This window comes from Bactrocera latifrons, unplaced genomic scaffold (genome assembly GCF_001853355.1).
Source record: "Bactrocera latifrons isolate USDA-ARS-PBARC rearing strain unplaced genomic scaffold, ASM185335v1 scaffold_55, whole genome shotgun sequence".
NCBI lineage: Eukaryota > Metazoa > Arthropoda > Insecta > Diptera > Tephritidae > Bactrocera > Bactrocera latifrons.
Genome location: NW_017537212.1, coordinates 1520147 through 1540021, shown reverse-complemented (window position 1 = coordinate 1540021; position 19875 = coordinate 1520147). Strand labels below are relative to the sequence as shown.

The following is a 19875-nucleotide window of genomic DNA, read 5'->3' as shown; positions in this document are numbered from 1 at the left end:
TTCTTCTGGGTGTTACAAACTTCGTGACAAAATTAATATACCCTGTTCAGGGTATAAAAATACCGATATATATTTGAATAATTTAGTTATCGATCACACAGTTATGGTGCCCAAAATCGAAATAAGGAAACTGGATATATAATATTATAAAATTTTTGCAATTTCCAATAATCAATAAAAGCACACATTTCGACTTGTTTGCGAATTTATTAAAACAGTCGCGAATAAATTCTTGATTTATTTGCATTTTGCCTGTATATATATACATACATACATTGTAGAATCCTGAACATATTTATTGTTTTAGTTTGAATGGATCTATACATACTTACTTAATTATATTTTTAAAAACTTGTTCGATCACATCAATGAAACTCGAATTAAAAAGGTTTATTTTACGAACTTCAACATTTTTATTGCCTGATTTAAATTCCATGAGCGAGTTGAGCACTCTCAAAATTCATACTTCCTACAGAACGCTTCTCTCGCAAATGAAATCTATGTAAATAAACACTTACATACACATACATATGTATGCATTTATATAGGTACATCTGTAAGTCATCAATATGTTATCGCGGATTTACATTTCCGATTGCCTTCGCAACAAGATTTCGGAATTTGTCAATTGAGTGGCGTCGTTCGGGCAATAATTCAGATTAAGACTTGATCAGGTAGTGATCGGCTAGTGGGTGAAGACAGTGAAGCCGTGAATTAATGGCGAATAAAATTAAAGAAGTATTTTTGTCGAAGAAATATTTTGTGTAATGAATTACAGCATTTTAGGATTATATTTACATATATAGCTTGCATTCTGTACATGTGTATATATAGAAATACATTTTTAGCAGTGTATGTGTTTGTAATAGAAATGCAAATATAAAATCAAGTGTTGTGGTTTAAACAATAAATATCGGCAAGAGCATCCAGAAAACAAGCGAAAACCTTACTTTTAAAATGTATTTTACGGTATTTGTATATACAACTACTTTTCAATATTTATATATGCACATTCACATGTATATGTGTTTTTGTTTTAGTGCTGTGTTTGAACTGCCAAGCTACGTGCGATCTCATCTCGAGATTTCTTCGCGATAGGCAGCAAATTAATTAGCTGTGAAAGCATGTGAGCCCAAATAATGAACAGTTTTTTATATACACACACACTGCCATGCTATATGTAAGGATGTAAATGAATAGTGTTTTCAGCGCGAAAGCAAAAACACAAGTGGAGAGAATGAAATGAATAGTTGAAAGACGAGTTGCGAGTTTAAAAAGGCAAAGATTCTTACCATGAAACTTATACGTGTATACATATATATATGCACTTACAATCAAAATACAAAGCTTGTGAGTGGCACGTGTGTAAGACAACGAAAGATGAAATAAACAAAACGAGGCTTGTAAAAGCATTTAACAAAAGAATGCGTCAATTAACTCAAAGCAAAAAATAAAAATTTCAAATGTACTCACGTTGTCATAACGAAAATATTTTTAATGATTCATTAGAAAATTGTGCTAATAAAAATTCATATGTATATGTAGGTATAACAATAACACAAATTTAGAAATTAATTAAAATACAAGTGATGAAATAATTAACTTTTGAAGATTTTTATGTATGTATATAAATAAGGGTAAGCAAATTATAAGTGCTTATCAATATCAAACATTTCGTAATTACAAATCTCCAAAAAATTTCTCAATATCCTTGCATTTGCAATCAATTTTATAACAATTTTGTTATTCCATCTTTTTTTTGGATTGAGTTTTTCAAAGAAGAGGAGAGAAGATTTCTTCTCAATTTTGTAGTTTTAAGTGTTGTAAAATGCGCAGTTAGTTTATTTTGTAGTTCAGCAGAAATACAAATTTTTATACAGAAATGTAGGGCTCACAAACTATAAAAACTTTAACTTCGGTGTGGCACAAATTAAAGATAAACAAAGTGTGCTGGCTTTTTAACCATTCTTAAAATGTAAATCTTATATGCATATGTACACACAATACATGCACACATATCAGGTCGGACTAAAACGCAGTTTTATCACGCCACTTTGTCACACCCGTCATGTTTGTTCTTTTCGTTGACTCTGCCACCCGAGTGTGTTTCCTAGAAACCTCAACTTACAACATCTTGAGTCGTCGCTCGTCTTTTGTGCCTTCAAAATCATTTCATGCCAAAGCAAACAGTTGGTAACCAAAATTGTTTATGAATGGAAATAAATCCCGTGCAACTTCACGTTTTTCGTTTTACTACAAGCCATGCTTGTGTGAATGTGTATGCAACGTGCTTGCCTAATTTTTTCCCGCCTCTGGGTCACACCGACAGTAGATGTGTGCAGCTCTGTGTGTTACATACCGGAAAGAAAGCTGATTGTTACGCACGTAATTTCAAGGAAGACCGGTCACTTGGATCATGTACTGACCACACAGTTATGAGTAAATTCGAGTACCATAGAAGTGAACAAACATGCGAGCGGCAAGTAGTAACAACCTTGTTGACGCACTGTTGGGTGTTCTATCATTTGTGAATTGGGTATTTAGTGTGTGGGAAAGTGCTAACAGACTGTTTGCGACTTTGAGTGTTCTTTTTATGAGAACTCAGACATGTATGTATGTATGTAGATGTTGTATGTCTAAGTTGAATTGTAAACAAATAATTCACAAATTAATTTGTATTTTTGTATATTTCTCATTTACAGTTACGGAAGCCCATTTAACTTAAGCGCTGAATAAAAGAAACGAAGGTAAGAAATCACACTTCATCTGCTTTTGTAGATTTGGTTTTAATCTCTGTTTATAAAGTATTTCTAGTACCATCAACTCCAACAGGTTTAGCCGAGCACAATTTGTCTTTTTATCGTCTTCAGCATCGCATTTCCTCTTCGAAATAAAAATAAAACTTGGCTTTATTGGAAGCTTGCTATTTTAACTTAAATTACTAGAAAATAGTTAGAAGCAAGCATATATTCATACATACATACTTACATAGGATTATTGCGATGATGCTATACAAAAAGAAGAGGATAACAATTTAACCTGAGTTCATAAGACTCCAAAAGAATATACTAAATAGTATATATGAAGTCTACCATTTGGGATTAAACGGATTAAATTCTTCTCGATATTAAAAGTTAATATAAAATTAGTAGTATGAAAAGTGCTAAGTGCTAAGACTCATCTAGAGTCGTTCTAAAAATAGCGGATCTTTGATAAAAATTTTAAAGCCTTAAATAATCCAAAACTTAAACTCCGTCAAAAGCGAAGCAATCTATGTCCCGATTCTCATTGCTGGAATTTCATTAAAGTCTATGTGTTATTCAGCCAACTCAAAAACCGTTTAGTTGAATGTATTGCGACTGTTTTGTTGTTGTAACGTTTATATTCCATGCTATTAATTTCACAAGCGTTTGCGAACATGAAATTGTGTTCTATTGAGTGAAGTCGGCTGCTGTGCTACTCAAAGCTATAACTGCTGCCAAAATATATAAATATCGTTAGAATTGTAACAACCGAAGGCAGAAATATGATTTTTTTTTTTTTAGATTTCATAACAAAAAGTACAGAAATTCCATGGCAGCATAGAAACAGTTTTTGCCCACAAATACCATTCAGAACAGAGGACAATGTGTTTGGCTACTCCTACATACATATGTACATAGATACATAAGTTTGTACTCACTTGCGCTCAGGTACTCGTGTATGGAAGTAGACTGTTGCCTTCGTCGGTCTCGCGGGTCATGGCTGATTTTACAACTCAAATTACAATACTCATGCGCTTTGCACTCAACTCCACGACTCCACGACTCCAGTGCCCGAGGGATTGGCTCCTATTGTGTGTGTGTATGTGCGTTTCTTGTGGAAGTTATTGAGACTGAAACCGCAAATTTACTTAATTTACTTAGTAAGTTAGCGAACGCAGGGCAAGAGGCGGCGAAGGTAACCATCAGCAATCAGTATACGAAACGTTTCATTGTTGTTTTTCGTGGGACTCCATGACGTTGGCGAACGCATGTAAAGTGAACTCCGGACGCGGATGACTTGTATATTGGCAAAGGGCGTGAATATGTAAAAATAACAATGTATGTATATATGTAGATCTATGTGTATTTGCATATAAACACATACACATACACATATTTAGTACATTTAAAAGTAAAAAATATTTACAACAATGTGTGAATGTTTGATTTATTGTTATGACGTGTTGTGGAGGAAGTGTAAAAGTAGCAGTGACTTGCGACTTCTTCTTTGGCTATTGGCGGAAGAGTTGCCAGATTACCTGTACCTACATATGATTATGAGAGACACATTTGGTCCATAATTACTCGTATCTTTCTTTTATTTTGCTGATGTTACTGAACCCGGCGGCTTTTCATGTGGTCATCGCGACCTTGAACAGGTCATATATTAGGCAATCGATTTTATTCGAAGTATGTATTGCTTTTATCTTAGTAAAACAATATTTTTCTGTAAAGTTTTCCTCTTTGAAGTTCTACGGACAGTTCCCAGTGAGCGAACATGTCGTGCTAGTGCGCTGAGCTCTTCTCTGTACACTCTTAGTTCTTCAAGGTAAAAAGAGACAGTTTTCTGAACTAATTTGGTTCTTCGTAAACAATCGTAGAATTGGGAGAGTATAGATGATAAACGCAATTTTGGCATTATTACTCGAGTTTCAAGTAAGATAAAAGTTTTGCCTGCAATTGACCTCAAAAAGTGTAAGAGAGTGTTAAAGGTTATTATATAATACAGCTTCATTTCTGCTTGCAGATTGTTGTTGCACGATATCTTTAAACAATTTTTGAAAATTTCCCTTTCGTCTGAATTTTATAGTTATTTGGCAACACTCTTTCCACTTGACCGCGGTGCTAAGAATTTTCTGCGGCCTATGGGATTTTCGCTATGATTGTAAGTTCTTATTTTGTAATAAATAGCTCTAAGATAGTGGGTTAGGTTCCTTAAATTCATTTCGTACTCTCATTCTTCTCTGTCGCAGTGGCAAACAACATTTATTTATTTGTTGTTATAAATCATTTACATCGCTATTTACTATTCGCATCTCGCTGCGGTCACGGTAAATATACGCCAGACTAAAAACACTCAAAAAGCATGAAATAAATGATATTCCCACGCACATTGTAAACTTGACTGAACAATAAAGAACTCTAATAATATTTCCACCACAAATGTAACAACAATTGTCACGAATCAAAATTCCGCCTCAGGAAAAATTATGTTTGATAAAGTTTACACGCATTCATACACTTGTATACATACATACATATATACACATAAACACACACATTTTTTTTTTTTTTTTTTTCTGCTTCTTGCTTTGTTCCGCGAAGATTTCAAGACCAGTAGCAGCTCCTTCACTTGGCGGCTGTGTTGCTTCACTCGTTGTATTTGCTCTGCTGTACTCTATTTAGTTTCGGCCTTCGTTTTCTTATGACTCGTTCTTCTTGGCATTTAACTTAAATAGTTAGACATGGTTCTTCGCAGAGCCGACACTCAAGTGTTTGTTGCGCGTTTTCGCAGAAATTCTTTGCGCTACTGCATTTAGCAGCCACTTCACTAGTCGCCACGCCATGCCACTCCACAACACTCCACTCTACTCCACTACATTCCATCCGCACTCTAGATGCACACACACAAATATAATGCATCAAGTACGTCTTTTACACCTCCTCGCCTCACTCTAGGCTCCGAGCCTCCTCCAGTCGTCTGAAAACACAACTCTCAATGGTCATGGCCACGCACCACATCAGCGTTGCAATGTCATCTTTAGCGCATTTCCACTCCTTCAATATGCTCGAGATTCCAGTTGCTACTCGTTTTTGCCACGGGCTCCATCAACCCCAGAACTCTAATTGCGTGTTAACATAATAAGTGCTAGAAAATATTAGAAGCACCAGCCAGATGGCTTTACGTGCGCCTGCCACAAGCGCCCAATGAAAAGCCATGCTTCTTAACTTCTGCGCCTCTCTAACTGCCCTCGCTCTGTCGGGTCATGCATATCGAACTCGATGTGAAGTGGCTGGTGTGTTCGTCGGCGCTGGCTTCATCAATTCACCGGGTACCGACATTTGCAAGCGCTGCATCAGAGAATAGCAAATAGTTCCACATCTCCCACCTGGCCCCTGACATTAACACACCACCGCAATCGCGCCTCTGCGCGTTCTATTCATTGCCCTAGCGCCATGTCTCAACCGGTTGACCGCCAGTCTATCGGTTCGACAGTCCCTTTGTGCTCGCGCGATAGTCATCATATGTTGATGTTGTTGTAGAAGAAGCTACCGGTTGGCGGTTTAAAAAAGAAAACACATTTTGACCTTGTTTCGTGAGAATCCCATAGATAGGTAAAGTGATTAGAGATAATCAAGTGAAAAGTGTATGCGAGTGTCGGTTACGTCAAATGAATTTATATGGGCCTTTTCGATGTTGCTGAGGTTTCTAAGCTGTTTATTTTTAATTTTGTTGCTTTTTGGCCACACATTCTCTTAATTTTTGATTACCCGAAAAGTTAGTTTCTGTGGAATTTGCTACGATTTTTAAAAACATGAAGATGAATGGTGTAATATTTTCGCTCTTGGACTTGTGGAATATGAGGAATCGTTACAATTTTTCAAAACTTTCACTGAGGGTTCCGCTGCTCTAACGAACGCTGCATTTTTGGGTTGCTCACATGGCGCGCCAAATGTTTGTCCTGACTCTCAGTCGGTGCTCGCAATCTTCGAAGTACAATCGCGGTTGAAGAAAATCAATCCAATTACTTTCCGGACAAATCCTGTATGTATGTACACACCTTTGATCAGCAATTGTTGTGCAATAAATAATGCTTCGAAGACTCAGATCTCCAGCGATTTTGAATTTGATCCCATTCCTATAAGGTTTTTCAAAATTTCGCGCTGGCAGAGAACCAAAAGATTACGCAAAAAAAAAAAAATAATAAAAAAACACTAACACAGAACTAATGAGCTACGCAATGATCTTGAAATAGCATCGAGACAATAGATTTTATTTTTCTTTTCCAAATTTCGTTTCTTCTTTTTTGAAAAGTTTAAGTATAACCAAAGAGTGAGTGAGTCATGCAAACGATGCGATGCGATCGATGATTACAAAAGACATACCGTACAAACATATACATACTTATATGTAAGAAGCGGACAAAATTGAACGAGTTAAACATACATATACACACACATACAGGCATCCCTAAACAGGCACATACGTACACACACGCGTGAGCTTGCGAAATTTGTTTAACAAATTAATGCGTTGAGTAAGGTAAGATGAGCGAAAAGCGCAAAAAGAAAACAAAACCAAGAATATAAAAACAAAAGCAGCAAAAGAGGCAAAAGCCAAAAAGACGCGGCCGTGTTTGTTTTCTTTAAAATTAAATAATAAAATAAAACATTGAAACATTTAGCACACAAAGTGAGCGTAAAATTTGCAAACAATCGGCGCAAAACCGAGACACACGCCAAGCAGCAGCATACATACAGACATACACAAACAATAACAAATCTAGAGGCGCAGAACAGCTGAAAATAAAGCGCAATAAGAATGGCAAAAAGGCTTTTACGCGAAAAGCTACTGTCAATGTCAAAGAAAGGCCAGGAGCGGCCGTAAAAATTAAGACATGAAATATGCAAACACAACAAAAACAACGTGAAAATAAAAACACAAAAATCATATGTACAAAACGAAAAGCGCACTGGTGACCTAACGGCAGTACGAAAGAAAAATAATGAAATAAAAAAGTGAAAAAAGTAAATAAAGTAGCTGAAAAAGCTTAAAGAAAATAACAAGCAAGCACGCAAGGCATGAGTAATGCGCGATGTGTCTGAACGTGGGCGTCTTATAGGTAGAATTAAAAAATTATTAAGCACAAAATAAAGTTGGCGAAAAAAATGCAAGCTAAAGCAAAAATAATATACTTGGACAATAAAATACGGCATTTTTAAGCCAGCCGAACGAAGGTGAGGTGAGCTTGAAAACACAAAACTTTTGAACGCGCTGACACAGCGAGAAATAGAGTAAACAATGTGAATAAAAAGTAAAAAGTTAAATAATGTAAATATAATGTGTGGTGTGGTGATTAATAAAACATTGCGGTATAATATATATATATATTAAAAATTAAAAAAAAGACATTTGTTTATGAAAATAATATGGAAAATTCAATTATTCAAGTCTATTGGGGGTTAAAAGATTGCAAAGTCATATTTAAGAACACTTTAACTTACTTACGTAACTTTTGACGTATCATACGTTACGTCACAAACAAATTCTAATATATCTTAAACAATTAATAATTATAGTACGAAGCTAGTTTGGTAAATCTCCGATTTTTGACACAAAAATATGTTTTCGGATAAAAATGTTTATTTCACATGAAGATACTTTTCCAATGAGTTTGAATTAAAGTTAATTTCATAATGACACATAAACGTATTTGCTTTTTTATTGTTGTTGCGTCGCTTTGAATGCGATGTTACTTTGTATTGCTTTTAAAGAACAAAGCCAAGAACCATTATGTGTACCTCTTGCATCCTCGAAGTTTAGTGTTCTATATTTGCATATTTCTGTGCATTCGTGCGTGTGTGTGTTTGTGCAATCTTTTTCATTCCATTCCACCGCATAACCGAAACAACAATGCTGGACATGCCAATGCTGCAGCATTATCAGACTTTATATGCACACAGAAAGGGTTCCCCTCCACCAGCCGCTTTGTCTTTTTGTCTTCTCTCAACCACATACATGTACGGATACACTCCGATCTTTTGTTGTTATTATGATTTTTCTGGTTTTATTTTGGCCTTTGGTCGACTGCTATTTTGCCGGTTTCTTGGTTAGTCATGACCTTATTCCGTAGGCATTGTGACTCCCTTCGCTGGTGACATACATTGATGCTCGTCTCATCGCGTTCATACATACATACCTACACGTACATATGCATATGTATGCGTGTGTGTGTCTATAGCCAGATGTACATAATTGGTCATGCATTATTCAGTTGGTCTTCAATTATGTGGCGATGCTGTTTGCCAAGCCGCAGCAGAGACAATTTAAATGACAAAAAATTATCAAAAAGAGCAAAGAAGCCAGAAAACGAGCAAATGAATGAATGAAGCGACTAATTTGGTGGTTAAGAGCAGCACTTAAGACATTTTGGTAAATATACAGACATACAAGCGGTCATATGTATAAAGGACCACAAACATGCATACATATGTATAAGTATGCGCATGTGTCGTTGCGAAAGGTGTCGTTGCGGTTGCAATTTTGTCGCGACTCCGGATGCTACTCAATTTTCGGCACTTAGCGGTCCGCCTGGCACACATACCAAAAGCATGTACATGTGTGCATGTATGTATGTATGTATGTATCTTTTTGGGACTATGTAATATCTGAAGATGAAGTAATAGCTCTATATTTGGAACTGTTTGCATCATCTTGTTGTTATTGTTTTTGAGAACCTGTTAACAAGTTCAATAAATTATTGCTTTACAATTGCGTTTATAATTTTCATTTTTTTAAAGTTGAATAATGATTTGTTCGAAATGGTATATACTTAACATACGAATATGTATGTATAATTATCAAAAATTATTAATCAATAATTTCATTATTTTTGTTATTATTGTTTTTTCTCATTCCAGTTACTAATATCTGCCCAAAATGGCAGTTCCACTTGTCTGACTGCATTCACTTGTCCGAAAAATATTCACTCCTTCATTCATTTATTAATTGCTCATTTCTCACACATATACACACACACACACACACGTTTGTTTATTGCATTTTTTTATTTTCTCGTCATTGGTCGTTCGTGTGATGGCATTGCTACGCTTTACAAATTACAAGTGATTAATTTATCGCCAACAAGGATATACACTCATAGATAAATGAGTATATATGTGTGTGTGTGAATTTGTATATATGTGTGTGTTATGGGTATTGAAACAGATTTGCTGTCATGCAGTTTTGTAAAAGTTGTTGCAGCAGCTTTTCGGTTTTCGGCACAGTTGACTGAGCTTTACGGGAAGTGCCATAACTCGAGCGGAAGTGTCCTTCAAATTCATATTCGCCTCGCTGACTAAACAGATTTTCGCTATTTGTGGCAGATATGGACTAGCTTTTCAACAAAATCAGTCTATAGGTGTTGCTTGCCACCAGAGAACCCAAACGCTGATACGCATACGACGATGACTTAACCGGTGGATTGAAGAGTTTAAAGGTGACGTCAAATTGATTAATAAATTACAGAAATAGAGGAGATGAAAAGAACAAGCAATTGCTACATAATAACACAAAATATAGTTATTCCATACACACATAAATGATTCAAATTCTTAAAGGGCATGTGTCGCATGAGCATTAATGCGCACTGATATGTATAAAAGGTGTGACCTAAAATTACGTCTTACTGGCGATTTAAAATTCACACTTAAACAACACGACAATTCACGGCTTCGGCAACTTGGCATAGCTTTGCTAATTATTCAGTTAAATACACGCAATGCAGAGGCAACGAACTCAAACTCCCTAGGCGTTTTATGGATTTACGCACAACTTTGCTTTCGCGCCTCATTTAAATTCGAACTCATGAAAAAAGGATTACCTTTGCCTTCGCCTGTATTGCGTGCGCTTAATGCGATTAAAGTTTTGTGAAATGCCTACGCATGCGCGCAAGGTCGTTTGCCAACGCACTGCCTGTTTGATTATAGGTCTGTGCGTTTTGTGCTGCCATACGCCTGCATGTTGTGATCACGATAGCCAGTTCTTCAAACCAGTCGAAGGCTGAATCATTTTAAATTAATGTAGCGCATAAATTTCCTGGGACTGCGACTCAATTTAATAAGACATTCGAAGGATTCGCGAAGCGTGAATAATAAAATGTATTTATGTGGAATGGTTCAAGTTTAAGAGAGTCCCTAAAAAAGTATTCGAAAATTCTGGGACACTTGATCATAAATTTAGGAGAAACTCCTCTTTCTTATAAAGCTTAAAGTGAGAATGAAAAGTAAACCAATTGGATGAGGTTTTTGTATTCCCTTTTTATATTTCAAACCAGCTAGTGATACTTTGCCTCCAAACACTTATTTGAAGACATTTTGGTTTCACAGACAGAACACTTATGATATGATAACATTGTTGCAGGCCATCTAAGAAAACACAGCCGGGCATGTACAACATGTGTCGAGGCTATTGCCAGGCCTGTGACAAAACACATTTCCGCTTGCTGGCTCCTCATCGAGGGCATACGCTGCTGAAATGCGCACTCTTACTACATTTTACCTTATTACCACAAGCAACATGCTGACGATCATCACTTTGACAGGGATTCATGTTGCAATCCATAAACTCATAAATATACATACCATATGGTTATGCCTCAATGCTCAAATGAAATTTATAGCATTTTACACCTAAATAGCCGAGTGTACGTGTGAGTGTGTGTGTGCTGGGTGCCTCGGCGATCAACGAGTGTTCATTGAGTGACCTGTGACGCTGTCCAGCGCCGGCAAATCAGCAGCAATCACCACGGGCTTTGATGGTGTACCGAGTTGAAGTGTCTCTTCTTTGCTTTCATTTCATATTCGTTCCCTCACAGACTTGCATGTTGGCTCTGCACGAATGTGTGTGTGTGTGTGTGTGTTTGGAAACTTCCGGCTGACAATATTAATGACAGTCAATTTGAGTTTTTGCTTGGAAACTTAACACATTGGACAAATTTTTTTTTCTCCTTTTGCTGGCATCACACACACACATGCGTGCATGCGGCGCTGCCCATCAAGCAACCGGTGACGCTCAACAACTTTGACAATTTTATGTTGCTGTGCTGATATGCTGAAAGCAAAAAGGGTTATCGCATGCAAATAAAACAACAACAACAAGAAGAGCAGCATGCAACAATAACAAGTTACTAAACAAACAACAAAAACGAATTCTAGGAATATCTGTACATTATTTGTTCTTGAGTGTGTCTGTTATCGTTCAGGTGGCACATGCGTCGTGTGTGAGCTTGCCTCACTTATTTATTTTATTCGCATTCTGATTTTCGCTGAGCATTCGCGCACTTTAGTGCCACATACGCTACAAACTGCTGCTGCTGGGCCCTTTTAATTGAATACCCACTAAATTTCCGTCGAAGACGCTTCGCTAAAAATTGTCGTAAATTTGTGACAGCAACAACAACAACAGCAATAGCAATAAATGGATAATACGAAATTGAATAGCAACTAAAGCCAACAACAATACAGAGCAGACGACCTGGCATTGGCCTTTGCGTTTTAGCATCGCCTTGGAATTTATGACAAACAACAAATGAACATTTATTGCCGTTATATTTTTCTCATTTTAATCGACGATTGCGTCCAAGCGCCAATGCACACACACGAACACAACTACAATTGCCTATACTCAGACTAGGTCAGATTTAAAGGTGAGGAATACACCGCGACCTTAAGTCTATTGTGCCCTCTCCTAACTCACATAGACTCACTTAGCCCCAGCGCATTGATGAAGTCCAATAGATTTCCGAGTGCTAGTGAGGCGATGCTATCCCTATCCGGAAACATGGATCCAAGGGCCTTAATTCTGCGTCTACAGACTGCTGTGCAGTCGATCAGCAGGTGCTTCGGGGTTTCAGGCTCCCTGTCGCAGAACCGACAGTTAGCACAAGAGGATAGACCCATGTTATACAGATGCCTATTTAGCTTGCAGTGGCCAGTATACAATGGGACCAGTAGCCTGAGTTTGTTCCTGGGGAGGTTAATTACAACTTTGAACCTACTCAGGTTGTATCCTCCAATTAGCAACTGGCGTGTCTCATTCCGTGTGCTTGTTGCCAATGCTCTTCCCTGCCCACTCCTTCTTCTTTGCGGAGTAGCTCTTTTATGGTATGGAGACCTATCCCAGTAAAGGGTTCGGATCCTACCATCTTGGTGGAGGCAGTTCGTTACCCGTTATACCTCTGTGACCAGCCACACAGATTAGGTGTACCTGGTTTCGTTCCGCAAGGATGTTCAGCCTTTCCCTGCACTCCTCCACTAGTAGCGATTTGATATGGTAGGAGATGCCTATACACACACACACACACTTGTAAATGCAGAAATGTTGAAAATTAAAAAGCTAGCTAATTTGTTTTAGTATTCCTTTAAACTTTCCACAATTTTTACAACCGTTCTAATAACTGCACTTTTATTGGCAACAACTTTTTCCCCTTCGCGCTCTGTGTTTATATCTGCCACTTTTTATGCGCTCAAATTTCCTTTAAATATGCTTATACATACATACACATATACTTATGTATGTATGCCGCAAAACTCGATATTATTGACTTAGGTAACTTTATTGCGAATTTATTAAAGCTGCCTGCAATAATTGTCACTTCTTGCCATTTCGTACAATAAATAAAGCGACTTTTATATGCACATTCTCATATGCACACATACAAATGTATGTGCATGAAGTAAAAATGAACTTAGCTTTTAATGTGGCAGGGTAGTCATAACTTCATAATTTTATTTCATAGGAAATTTTGCTAGCTAAGATTTGGAGGTTATGTTTAGTGGCAATTCGGAGCTGACTTTCTTATGAAATTCCACTTTTTGGCTTAACGTTCTGCGGTGGCCATAATATACTGCCCATTATGTCCTAAGAATAACTGTAAAAAATAATATCCATTAAAGCTTAAGTTGCTCAGTGCAAAAGCCATATTTTTATTTACAATGTAATCGTGTGTACCAATCTAAACGAATTCTGCCCACGGTTTATAGATACCTTTATCGAACTAGAGTTTGGCGATCTAAATTTTTGGTCGGTCAATCCTAATTTGCAAACTCGATTCTTTGTCTTTCAAAGTTTGTGCGAAGCAGAGCTAGATTCCCACTTCTTCGGAGCTAAAGACTCCCATTCATTCTAATGACATGACCTAGCTAAAGTAACGGAAGTTTTCATCACCAATCTTCTTTTGAGTTGGTATAGTTCACCTTCGTCAATGCATAAATGGCCAAGAGTCCTCCTTTAACACGAGGCGAGTATTGTTCATTAAAGATTGAATTTTCGTCAACTGCCTTCTCAGTGAGTCCTTGCCACTTTACCAAATTTAGAGCAAGTCGTCTACAGCATATGCCAATTACAAGCTCTTATAAAAGTTTTTACTTGGGGAATTATTTTTATTTTCGTATTCATTTCTCCAACTTCAATCAAAATTTCGTTTGATTTGAGAAGACTCTTCCCATTTTTGAATTAGGTGTTAGTGTTGTTCACTCCATTGTCATATATCGGGATCCCGGAAATAATGTTGACCTATTAAAGCTTGAAAGCTCCCCATTAATTTTTAGGTCTTCAAACAAACTCTGAAATACCCGTTAGCTGACGTACAATCGCACGCAAGCATTTCTTTTGGAGCGGCAATAAATTTCTCGTGCTTCATGGCATTAGATGAACTATTTTGTAGACATGTGAAGTCTTTGCTGCCATTAATACGCCGACATGCGTTGCTCATGTTCCTTTCCACGGCGCTGAGGCAGCAGAATGTAGTGTTGCTCTCGGTGCTCGACGCTACGGCTGCCGATTCATAAAGGCCGAAGTAATAAGAAAGAAATAAAAGAAAATGTGCAAATTCAAGGCACAACAATAACAAAAAGCATATCAAGAGCTGCGCAAAGACTAACGAGCCCACTAACGCCTACGAAATGCAGAAACAATAACAAAAAATAGAAACTTTGAAATCTTTGTGGTATCGAAGTTTGGGCGAAGAAACACATGTGGCCGTATATTTTATTTGATTTTGGCCAAATGTGCCGACAACAATGTACACAATGCAACGCTGCCGCTGAGTTGCGGAAACCCCCACAAAAACTGAAAAGCGCGAAGAGAGGGAGGCGGGCGGGCGGTTGGCGCGCGAAAGTTACAGCACATACGGCGAAATTCAAGCGCAATGCCACCAACCATAGCAAAGTTATGGCGCAAGGCTACACAGGCAACAACAACAAATGGCGCAACAGCCGAATGTTGCTAATACAAGCGCATTTTGAGCGTTAACAATCTCTGCAGCAATAGTGTGTTGTTGCCGCTTGGCCTTGTGCAGGCGGGCAGCAAATCACATCGATACACGAGCGCCATTTGCAGAATTTATGATAAATGTGTCAAATATCTCAACTATTTGTAATCATAAATGAAAATTGCACAGAAACAAACTGCCGCCATCATTGTTGCAACAACAGAAATATGCGCAGCGCTGCCGAGCCTTGTCTTTCGCCACTAAAACAGCAACCGACGCGCGGCTGGCTGACAGCTCGTACGCAAGGCGACCGCCAACGACAATTGACAGCCGCCAACGAAAGAGTTGGGGATTTTCTGGAGCAGAAACGGCGAAAAGGTCGGATGAAACTCTTCTCACCGCAACAACAACAACAGCGCTAGCATGAGTACGTTCATATGTTGCATATGTGTTTGCAATGTGCGGCATGTTAGAAAATGTTATTAGTTCCTAACGGTCGTGACATCGACTGAGGTGGCGGCGGCGGCAATTTTATTGATAGCGACATAAATGTGTCGCGTGCATTTGGGTTGGGCGCCTGTGGCATGATGCAAATGAAATGTTGCACTTACACACGCACTCGTCAGGCTGTGATCGCTTGCTAATGGATATTCGCTTGGCAGCGCAGCAGCAACAACATGGACTGCCCCTCCTGCTGCCCACATCCTTTCACTGCGCACGTTTGCATGTGTATAAGTGCGTTCGGCATTCTGTGCGCTTCATTGCCACAAATGTGCTATAAATTATATTTTCTCTTAATCAACTGTCGGAAACTGTTCAGATTCAGATTTCTTTCGCGCGCGCTCTATTTAGGTGCTGTTTTTGCTCTTGTTTGTTCTAGTGTCGCTTTCGAAAGTATTTTTTAGAAAGTGTAGCATTGGCGCATTTGTGTAGGTGTTAGCTTGATGCATCAAAAGCTGTGCAGCTGCCCGTAGATGCCACACGATATACATATAAAGCTAACACTCTGTTCTGACACAAACACTCATTCAAATATATATATATATATATATATAAAGATATAAATTTCAACCATCTTTGTGGACTTGCTTTTGCTTTAGTGACCAGTATTGTTATATTGTGCAATAAATTTTCTGCAACAGAAATGTTCGTTTCGATATTGATACATTTTTTCTTTCTGGAATTTCAAACTCTATTAGGCATATGTACATATGTAAATTTTGGCATGCCATAAATAAGTCGATGCCGATAGCCAGTTGGATAACGGAAATATTTGGAAATTCCGAAAATGAAGTCAAATAAATTCCAAACAAAATTTCGTGAGCTCAAAAAATCATTTTAGCTGCTTGTGTTCTTTTTTAAAGTTCACATATTGTATGTTCTAAGTATTTTTAGAGGTATTATATTATAGGTATTAATATTGGGTAGCCGAAAAATCCTTTCCGTATTTTGTCAATAGATGTCGCTGCAGTCATATACATATCTCCAGTGCTACTAATCACATTGTGTCATACCATGTAGTGTTAGAAAGGTGAGATTATAAGCTTCATTTAGCAAAAAAAATTAAATTAATTGTGTTGAAAAAAAGTTACAGCTGTTCAAAAATTAGTTGAAATAATGAAGAAATTCGCTATATTTGGAAATTTTTGTTTGAAAAAAGGAAGAATGCCTCGCAGGCCAGCAACAAAATTTGTGAAGTTTACGGATACCATGCTGTATCAGTTCATGTAGCACAACAATGGTTCGCTCGCCTCCGTTCTGGAAATAACGAAATTTCGATTTACACTGATAGAATAATTTCTCTAGCGGAAAAATTGCAAAAATTTTTACATATTTACTTATTTATTTATTATTATAAATATAAAAAAATAAGTTAAAATTTGATTAAAAATACGAAAAGACTTTTTCGGCCCAACATAAGTTGGCAACTTTTTTCGCGGATTTGTATATTTTTAAGCGAAACTTTAGCCATAAACAAATCATTCGGAATTCATATTTCATATAAAAAAGTTTCACACTAAAAAGGCTAATTAAACAAGCAATTATGGCATATTAAATTTATAATAAGCTGAGAAAACCGACTAATCGGTGTTAACAATGCAAATATGCGAAAACAAAAACGAATTACGCAAGCAATTTGTATGAAGGCTTTTGCCCCTGGCACCGATAAACAAAAGCTGAGCGCTGAGCCAGTTAGAAAACTGTATTAAGTATACTATTTGGAAAATAAAAAAGAATTCGAAAATATTATAAAAAGGTGAAAAAAACTAAAGTGGGCAATTAATTGGTTAGTGCGCCTGATTGTATGCTTCATACGCCGGCATTTGTTGAACTATGCGAATAATTGCGTGTGTGTGTGTTTAATTGCGCACAAAACGAACATGAAATAAAAATCAAATGCATGCTACATGAAATTAATTATGCAACAAATGCATTAAGATGCCAACAGCCGTTAACAATACTCGCAACACAACTAAATATTGAATGAGAAAAAACACACAAAAAATGGCAATAAGTCAAGAAGAAGAAAACACAATTAAATTATGATTGCGCTTTGATTGACGCGGGAGAAAGGAAGTTGCGGCAATGCAATGCGGCAGCGCAACAACAAAAGCAACAATGGCGCGAGAAAATATCCTCCATAAAACAATACTGGGAGGCGATTGTACAACAAATGCCGTTGCCGAGTACTTAACACACACACTGACATGCCCGCGTACAGGCAATGTCAAAGAGACGCGCGTCCTCAGTTGTAACCACATTGAATCTTGTATAAGTATGTAGCATATACATATGTGTGTTGCATGTGTGCTGCATCTGTGTTTAATGTTGAAATGTTTGTCGACACACTGCATTTTGTGGGCGATAGCACAGCAAGTGACAGCCAAACTGGCAGCGAACAGCATCAAAGTGACTTCGAAAATCCCCAAGCAACAGGCCAACATATGCCACAGCAATATTGTTGCTCAGCAACATACGGGCAAAAAGAAAGTAAAATCAAGCAAATATTGAAATTATGTTGCACAAAAAGCTTTGCTTCGTTTTAATTGAGTTTTCCCAAGTCCGCTTGGGACTTGCAGTTTGAGGAACGATGCATGCTCGTTGTTGTTTGAACGAGTCCACGTGATATGCATATGTACATTATGTATCTATACACGTGTGTTTGTATGTCAGTTGGGACAATTGATGTACCAGAGCTGATACCCTCTATTAATTAAAATTTTTTCAGCAGCAATGTCACGAGTGACTTAGCCCAACAGTCAACTATTTAAATTGTATGATCTGACTACTTCGGAGAATTTCAATTTATGAAGTTGACAGCATAAAGTTGTCTTCACAAAAATCCTATAGCTTCTACAAACTGTTTGCATTTCATCCTAATAGCGAAATGATCAACTTACTTGGAAGTTTACTTGAAAATTAAACTTGTGGGCTTCATATGAATATAAATTCATTTCACTGCCACAAAATACACAGTCGTCATAGTCCAGACCATGTTACGGAGCTTTAGAAAATGCTGAAAGGGTGGTTAATCAGTCTCTGTCATACAACCACAGTCAACCATCTTAGATCTCTTAGATTTTACGAAAGTTTTCTTAAACCCCGGAAGACGTTTTATACAGAGATATCAAATCTAAAAAGTTGTTGACCTGACGTTCTCCACAGAGACATAAATTTTATAAAGTAATTGACCTTACTTCATATAAAGATTTTTAACTTTTTATAATACGAAGTCCACTCGTTAGCTAAGGTTTTTGCACTTGTGACTTTTATTATATAAACTCTGAGCTTATCCGTACTTGACACCCGTAAGACGCTGCAAATAGGTACCTATATTTATTGTTTTTATAATGCACAGAAAGGAATTGCGGAAAAAGTTACAAATTTTCAGCGTAAAGTAGGCAGTAATGCTTACAATTTATCTAACAGCCATTTGAACTTAACACCGTTAAAAGTACATTTTCAAACCACGCCACGGTGATATATGAAAGAAAATTAGGGGCATATTGTATGAGGTGTATCGAGTGGGAGACATTGAACTTCTCTTTTTGTTTTTGTTGACAAGCCTTTTCCTGCTGTCAGGTGCTGTTGTTGGTGTTGCATCGGCTGTCATTTCATTTGGAAAGCGTTCTTCGGTATCGTGTTTGGGTTCGCTGTTCATTATGCGAAAATGACTTTTACTCGTTGCTGTGCCACATGTGAATATATGTATAGTGTGGACTCCTCGAAGTGAAAAATCGATTGAAGTTCAAATTCATGGCTCAAGGCATCATGCAACAGTGGAAGCTAATTGAAGCCTCCAAATAAACAACTGAGCAGGAAAGCCAATGAAATTAAAAATAAACGATTTTCCAAATAGAAAACAATTAACGAAGGTGAGTAAAACATCGCTCATCAGCAACGCCACACAGTCGCAGAGGTCGATGATGAGCGAACAAGTGTAGCAGCAAACGTTAGAGGCAAAAACCAGTAACAACAACAACATTAGCATTACTTGCTGTCAGCAAGAGACGAAAAAGCCAATTACACCATTTATTGTAAACACAAATTTATGATGCTTTCGTTTATGCATGAGCATGTGCGTGTGTGTTTGAGTGCACGCTGGCGTTGCCAAGTGTAATTAGATGGAAAAGGCGGAAGATCACGGCAACAAGATATTAAAATAACAGAAAATTTAATGCATCGTCACTGAAGTTGGCTGCTGCCGCTACGTTTGTTCAGCAAAAGCATAACAACAACAACCGCTGTCTCTTTCATGTCTATTTATATGGATGTGTATGTGCCCGCCGTTGCAACATCATCATTAGTAGCAGCGCATAATGCACCGCCTCAATTGACATGTTTCTATTAGCCGCGTG

At 37.5% G+C, this 19875-nt stretch overlaps 1 protein-coding gene across 4 annotated transcripts in view; it reads left to right on the top strand.

Annotated features, from left to right (window-relative positions):
• Positions 1–673: 673 nt before the first annotated feature.
• The window catches only part of LOC108974376 (serine-rich adhesin for platelets), a 90189-nt gene continuing 70987 nt past the window's right edge, over positions 674–19875 (top strand). The window contains exons 1-2 of one of the 4 annotated variants that reach the window (XM_018942151.1): positions 674–764; positions 2703–2747. The gene's annotated coding sequence lies outside the window, so the exon portion shown is untranslated. Of the gene's footprint in view, positions 765–2702; positions 2748–7820; positions 7988–19875 lie in introns of those variants that run through there. The other 3 variants (XM_018942147.1, XM_018942150.1, XM_018942149.1) reach the window with 3 other exon arrangements.